Here is an 8,073-nt window from a genome sequence, read left to right on the forward strand (position 1 = left end):
GTGAAAAATGTAGGCCCACCTGAGAAAAGAAAGATCCAGACACCTTGAACATCCGGTTTATCATTAAGACTCGCCGTCCCCTAGATAGGACAAGTCTTGGTATTAGGTTACCGTTATAAGGCACAGTCCACTGCATCCTCATTACATTTGTAATCACGGGATCACCAACCTATTAGCTAGCGATATCTCTTATCAGGCAGCCGGCCACATCATCATTGGATTATTAGAAAATGTTATATTTATCTCCACCCTCTTACAGTATAAAAGGAGAAGGATCCTAGAGGTAAATGTACGCTATTCTCTTATACTACTGAAGTTCTAAGTAATTTATTGCATTCACCCCATTTTTAGTATACTAATTGAGTGTCAAAGTGGCTGTTGTAGGTACCCACCACCTCACATTCTCTTTCTTGCAGGTCTAGCCAATCACATCGCAACTTTGTTTTCCGATTACATTAGACATGTAATACATATTGTGGATTAGAATTGTGGTTTGCTCGAGTCTTCTTTTATTATCCCTTATTTATGATCTTCTTATGTAAAAATTTTAAAGTTTAAGCTATGTTTGAATCAAATTGAGGCATGAAATGATGACCGTACTTGAGTATTTGATGACCATACTTGAGTATTTGATGAGGGCTCTAGTATGAATTTTATATTTTTAGTTATATTGCATGCACATGTCGAGTCTTAATTTATGAGATGGAAATGTTAATATATGTTTTTATGGTTATGACTGGGATTATATTAGGTGTAATAGGATGTTCTATAGACTTGCAATGGATTCCAGCAACCTTAAGTCGACCTGAACCTTAGTGCTAGTAGCGATTCGGTTTTCGGATTGTTACATATATTTTAACACCTAAATTTATAAAAATCATAATAATTAAATACAACTAAAATACAAATAAGCTATATTATGGATTGGGAGTGAGAAAGCACCATTATTGTGGGAAAAAGGAATCGGTATTTGTAGATATAAAAATCACAAAATGGAAAAATAACCATTTGTATTAATAAATGGACCATTTCTGTTTTAAAATTTTTAATTTGCATATAGATTTTACAAAGTGAAAAAATCAGTTTCTGTTATATAAACGGATATCAAAAACTATTTCTAAAATTATTTTAACACAAACAGATACTCTCGTCTATTTGTAAAATAAGTTTTTGAGAAATTTATTTGTAATATTTCTTTACAAATCTGTTTGATTTGCAAACAAAATTGAATTCATTTGTAATATGATAATATGTATTACACTGACCTTAAATAGGCTCTTCTCAAACTTGGACTCGTTGGAATTTGAAAGTTCTAGAAACAGATTGTGAAATAATGTTGAAACCGTTGAAACAAATCTCATAAAATCTGATTGCATGATTATAATATGACTGTTTAGTTTAAAATTTAAAAATTAAATAAGCAAGCACTCACAGATTTAACCTGATGGTAAGGGTATTTCAGTAAATTTAAGAGATCTCAATTTGCAATTCTCATTTAAAAAAATAAATAAATAAGTAAAAATTAAAAATTTAGCAATTTTTTTTATTTCAATATACAAGTTCTATTAATCATATTTGGTATAAATTTCTTTGTAAAGACTTAGTGGAGATGCAGGGGATCGAACCCTGTACCTCTCGCATGCAAAGCGAGCGCTCTACCATTTGAGCTACATCCCCGATGGTAAAGATGACCACCAAGGTTCTCATTAGGAAAAATTTTCTAAATAATGTGGGATAGGAAAAATTTTGAAATACAATTCAATTTTTTTTTTACAACATAATTTTCTTTGTAACAAAAAAATTTTCACTCTAACTAGAGATGCATTAACAGAAACTTATTTGAATATCTGATGGATCCAGACCGGATCATCAAATGTATTTGGAAAATTAGTTGATTTTATAATGTGAACAAAAATAAACAGCCTATTTTTTGTTAAAAATAGACCTTAACCCTTAACGAGAAATTAGTAGTGGAGATGCAATGGATCAAACCTTGTACCTCCCACATGCAAAGCGAGTGCTCTACCATTTGAGCTATATCCCCGATGGATAAAGATGACCACCAAGGTTCTCATTGGGAAAAATTTTCTAAATAATGTGGGATAGCGAAAATTTTGAAATACAATTCATTTTTTTTTACAACATATTTTTTTTTTGCAATAAAAAAATCTTCACTCTAACAAGAGATGCATTAACAGAAACGTGATAAGCCATTGCGTCGATCGACGAGAGTCATTGTCAGGAATAGGAAATACTTGGACTAATAGTTTTGCGGCTATACTAGTAGTTCTGCTGCTACTGTTATTTATTTGTTGCAATTACAATTGTTTTATTTATTATTTTTAGTGTCTAAATTGATGAGTCAATTAGCAATTAGCAAAACTTGACAATAAAATCTCATAAGTGCCGATTATGGGCCATTAGAATAGGATTAAGTTGTTGCTTTCCTTTTCCTATTAAATTCCATGTATTTGCAGCAGTATTCATGAAATGAAAAACATACAAACTTCCTATTTCTTTATCAAATTTCTTTGGCTTTGATTGGGATCTAATATTGGTATCAGAGCCCTTATCAAGATTTTTTTTTTCTTTTCCTCTTTATGGCAACCAATAAAGAGAGAATCAAAAATCTGGAAGTTGACTTAGGCCAACTCCAAGACAACCTATCGAGAATGGAATGGGGACTTAGTGAGGAACTGCAGCAAATTAAAGCAGCCATCACTAAATTCTCTTAACTTTCCCTTTCTAGCAAAGATGACAAGCAGTGCAAATGACCAAAGTAGCCAAAATCGCACTCACCAGGATGAATCCAGAGAAGGAGCAAAACCATTTTATTCTGCAAAATTGGCAAAATTGGAATTTCCAAAGTATTCCGGAGATGACCCAACTGAATGGTTCACAAGAGTGGATCAATTTTTTGAATATCAAGGCACCTCAGATTCAGAAAAGGTGTCCTTAGCTTCTTATCACCTTCAAGGGGAAGCGAATGAATGGTGCCAGTGGCTTCGTAGAACTCACATCAAAGCAAGAATGGTGATTACATGGGAAATCTTTTCTGAGGAATTGTGGTCCCGCTTTGGACCCACTGATTGCGAAGATTTCGATGAAACCCTATCAAAAATTCACCAAACCAGACTCTTACGAGATTATCAATGGGAGTTTGAAAGGCTGGGCAACAGGGTTAAGGGGTGGACTCAAAAAGCGCTGGTGGGAACGTTTATGGGAGGCCTTAAACTCGAAATTGCAGAAGGGATACGAATGTTCAAACCTAAAATGTTGAAGGACGCCATCAGTTTAGCCTGGATGAAGGATGAGCAATTGCTGCATCAAAAAAAGGCAATTCGCCCATCTTTTCAAACGAGCTCTTCTTCTCCAACAAAAATTAAACCGTCCACAGCAGTGAAATGTCTTACTTGGGAAGAGATGCAGAAGCGTTGAACGCAGGGACTATGCTTCAACTGTGACGAGAAATTTATCCCTGGCCACAGATGCCCCAAACCACAGCTCCTCCTTCTGGATGGCGGATGTAATTTTGAAGAAGATGTTGATGACAGAGCCTGAGATTTCTTTGCATGCCCTTACTGGATGGTCTTCAGCAGGTACCATGAGAGTCACAATCCAAATTAATTCCTTAGAACTGATTGTTCTCATTGACAGCGGCTCAACTCATAATTTCATCAATGAGAAAATTGCTGGGTTACTCAATGTAATACCCGGCTAGACTCCGGTATCGGAATTCCTACCGTCAGGTGGAATCTCGGATGTCGGAGACCTCTAGAAGGGTAGAATCATGTTTTATAAAAATGTTTTAATGTGTTTTATGATTTTAAGTATGAAATTAAATGAGTTTTTGCATGAAAAGTCATAGGAGGAAAACCCAGGTTCGGCCGCCGAAAGCCAAGTTCGGCCGCCGAACATGCATGCGTTTTGGAGGCACGTTAGGCCCCCGAAAGCATGAGTTAGGGAAGCAAAGGTTCGGCCGCCGAAAGTCAAGTTCGGCCGCCGAACATTGCATGGATACGGAGGCACATTCGGCCCCCGAACGTGGCCTGGCCAGCCACATATAAAAGGGTCCCTTTGGTCCACACGGGCGAGCTTTTTCTCTCCCATTGTCGGCCAAGGTGAGTCTCCGCCGCTCCTCCCTCAATCATGAGTGTTTTCCCTAGATCTTTCATGGTTTTCACGAGTTTTAACTTCTATTTTTGAAGATTGGTGAACAAAGAGTAAGTTTTGGGTGCTTGGAGGTTCAAGGAGCTCAATCTCTTCATCTCCAAGCTAGGATCGTCTTCCCTCTCATTTCTTCAAGAGGTAAGCTCGGATCCACCCTTATTATGTGTTCTAAATAAGTTTTATGCAAGATCTAAGGGTAGAAATGCATGATAGGGTATATGTTGATGTTATGGGTATATATTGATGTTTTGAGCAATGTGTGTTGTTTATGTGTGTTTGAAGTGTTGTAGATGGGGTATATGTTTGTTTGAGGCCCCTAGGAACTTGTATGCATGCTTTGGTTGAAAAATATGCATGTTTGGAAAGGATTGGAGGCGAGATGTGTTAAGGGAGCCAAGTTTCTGCCCTTTGGCAGAAACCAGGTTCGGCAGCCGAAGGTACTTTCGGCCGCCGAACATGGCTGGGAAGGCAGGCCTTTCGGCTGCCGAAGTTGCCCCCGAAAAGAGACTTTCGTCTCTGTCTGGCACTTTCGGCCGCCGAAGGTGCCGCCGAACCTAGCTGAGTTTCGTCTCTGTCCAGGACTTTCGGCCGCCGAAGGTGCCGCCGAAAGTGCCCTGTTCAGCCATTTCATGCATATTTTCTGTGATGTTTTCAGGATGTTTTAGGGGGTTTTTGGGGAGTATATTAGAGTTGTAATTACGTATGTTTGGTCCCTCATTTGAGTCCACCTGTGTAGGTTCGGACCCGAGGAACCGAGGACCCCAGCAGTGAGTTCAGCTGCTTTGGTGTTGTCAGAGTCAGCCAGAGGTGAGTGGAACTAAACTTAATCTTTTAAATTAAATGTTTTATCATGTTTCATGCATCATGATTATGCAATAGGGTGATTGCATTAGTTTCACGAATATGCCGCATTGCATCATGTGTTGTTGATGTGGGTGAATGTTGGATGACCCAATTAGTCCATGACAGGAAGACCAGGACCCCATTCTACGGCCTGGCACGGAAATGAAAGACCAGGACCCCATTCTACGGCCTGGCACGATTGTGGACTCGAAGACCAGGAGCCCAGAGGAGGCCCTGGAATAATGGTAAGTAATGTATGTATGACAGGAAGACCAGGACCCCATGCTACGGCCTGGCACTATGTTAGCTTGGACTAATTGGTGACAAGTTCACCCAACCCTTATGTGAATTGTCTGTGTTATGATGCATTTCATTAAAGCATAGTGTTAATATGTTTTATAGTTCAGCTCACTGGGCTTTTAGCTCACCCCTCTCCCTTTTCCCTCAGACTTACAGGTACAGGATATAGTGCGGGAGTCCGGATAGAGTAAAGAAGTTATACTTTTGTAATAGCTAGTAATGGACATGATCAAAATTGTATTGTAAAAGTAAAGTATAGTTATGTAATGAGTTTTATGGATGTTAGTAGGTGCTTGACCATAGATTGTTGTATCCCTTTTATACATGATCTAGAGATTTTGATGATGTTTATGTAAACCAGCTCAACACAGGTTATGTTACCCCCTTGAGGGCACAGATGAGATCCCACAGAGGGATCAATGGTATGTTAATGTTATGCACAGGTTGAGTTTGGTTGATGAATATGTAAAGAAAAGTTTTAATTTTTATGCATGTTGTTGATTATGTATGGGATTACACAGGTTTACAGGTTTTATGTCAGGCTTGCTACGGGTCTCGGCGGCCTTAAGTCGACCCGGATCCTAGCGCCGGTAGCGGTCCGATTTTCGGGTCGTTACAGAATGGTATCAGAGCCCTAGGTTCATATGATCGGACCTAGAGTGTCGGGCTCATAGATGTTCTAGAAGGTCAAGCACACTAGGAAAATCATGTCCACTAGGATAGGATGTAGAGTCCTGTCTATATGATGATATGATATGCCATGATGATATGCATGTGCATAAATGCTATGTATGATGATGATACCCCATTGGAGTATTTGATGAGGACTCCAGTGTGGGGTTTATGTATGATTTTGTGCATGCACAGGTTTTGCTTGGATAAGAGAAAAGAAAAATTTTTTATCAGATCATGTATATGTTGTTATGTATGGGATTCCATAGGTTTACAGGAGGTATGTAGGCTTGCTACGGGTCCCGGCGGCCTTAAGCCGATCTGGATCCTAGCGCCGGTAACGGGTCGGATTTCCGGGTCGTTACAGAGTGGTATCAGAGCTGTTGAGTGACTATGATTGCAAGATTCAGTACCATCCGGGTAAGGCGAATGTTGTGGCAGACGCCCTAAGCCGGAAATCACTCGGCAGTCTATTCCACATTTCAGCAGAGAGGAGGCCGGTGGTGAAGGAGTTCCACAGACTTATGAGTGAGGGATTACAGTTGGAGTTGTCTGGCACAGGTGCCTTAGTGGCTCAGATGAGAGTGACACCCGTGTTTCTGGAGCAGGTAGCTCAGAAACAGCATGAGGACCCAGAGTTGGTCAGGATAGCCAGAACGGTTCAGTCCGGCCAGAGTAATGAGTTCAAGTTTGATAATAAGGGGATCCTCCGCTACGGGAACAGATTATGTGTGCCGGATGACATTGGTCTGAAGGGAGATATTATGGGGGAAGCCCATAATACCAGGTATAGTGTTCATCCTGGAGCCACCAAGATGTATCAGGATCTGAAGAGAGTGTATTGGTGGCCAGCTATGAAGAAGGACGTGGCACTGTTCGTGTCAGCCTGCGATGTGTGTCAGAGGGTGAAACTAGAGCATCAGAAGCCGGCTGGAATGTTGAATCCACTACCGATTCCAGAGTGGAAATGGGAGAATATAGCTATGGACTTCGTAGTGGGGTTACCGGCGACGTCCAACAGATTGGACTCCATATGGGTGATTGTGGACAGACTCACCAAATCTGCTCACTTCATCCCTGTCAGGAGTGGTTACTCTGTGGACAAGTTGGCGCAGGTGTACGTAGATGAGATTGTCAGACTGCATGGGGTCCCGGTATCTATAGTGTCAGATAGAGGGCCCCAGTTCACCTCCAGGTTTTGGCGGAGTCTGCAGAACGCTATGGGTACCAGATTAGACTTCAGTACTGCCTTCCACCCACAGACAGACGGACAGTCAGAGAGGACCATCCAGACAATAGAGGACATGCTCAGAATGTGCGTGCTAGATTTTGGCGGTTCTTGGAGGCAGCATCTACCTCTGGTGGAGTTTGCCTACAATAACAGCTATCATGCTAGCATAGGGATGGCTCCATATGAAGCTTTGTATGGGAGGAAGTGCAGATCACCTATCTGCTGGGAGGAAGTAGGAGAGAGGACTCTTGCGGGTCCGGAGTTAGTAGAGCTTACCAGCAGGGTAGTACCCATAATCAGAGAGAGGATCAAGACTGCTGCTAGTCGGCAGAAGAGTTATGCAGATATCCGCAGAAGACAGCTAGAGTTTCAGGAGGGGGATGTGGTTTTGCTCAAGGTGTCTCCTATGAAAGGAGTGGTTCGGTTCGGGAAGAAGGGTAAGTTAGCTCCACGGTACATCGGTCCTTTCGAGGTGCTTCAGAGGGTCGGTAATGTGTCGTACAAGTTAGACTTGCCTGCTTCGATGGAGAGAATCCATCCGGTTTTCCATGTTTCTCTGTTACGGAAGTACGTGTCAGATCCGAGCAAGGTTCTTAGTGAGCCTGATGTAGAGATCCAAGAGGATCTCACCTATGTAGAACAGCCAGTGCGGATCCTAGACACTCAGATCAGAAAGCTAAGGAACAAGGAAATCCCGATGGTGAAAGTCCTTTGGAACCACCACAATATTGAAGAATGCACCTGGGAGACACGGGAGTCCATGCTCCAGCAATACCCCCATCTGTTTTGAGGTGAGTGTTAGTAGTTCTATGTGTTGCATGTATGATATATTGTATGCTATGTTGTATGTTATGATT

At 41.1% G+C, this 8,073-nt stretch overlaps 1 non-coding gene across 1 annotated transcript; it reads right to left on the minus strand.

The window, feature by feature from the left end:
• Positions 1–1,604: 1,604 nt before the first annotated feature.
• Positions 1,605–1,677, minus strand: TRNAA-UGC. The gene has a single exon. It is a non-coding gene; the product is annotated as a tRNA-Ala (tRNA).
• Between the last annotated feature and the right edge of the window lie 6,396 nt (positions 1,678–8,073).

The sequence above is a fragment of the Manihot esculenta genome, chromosome 16, assembly GCF_001659605.2.
Source record: "Manihot esculenta cultivar AM560-2 chromosome 16, M.esculenta_v8, whole genome shotgun sequence".
NCBI lineage: Eukaryota > Viridiplantae > Streptophyta > Magnoliopsida > Malpighiales > Euphorbiaceae > Manihot > Manihot esculenta.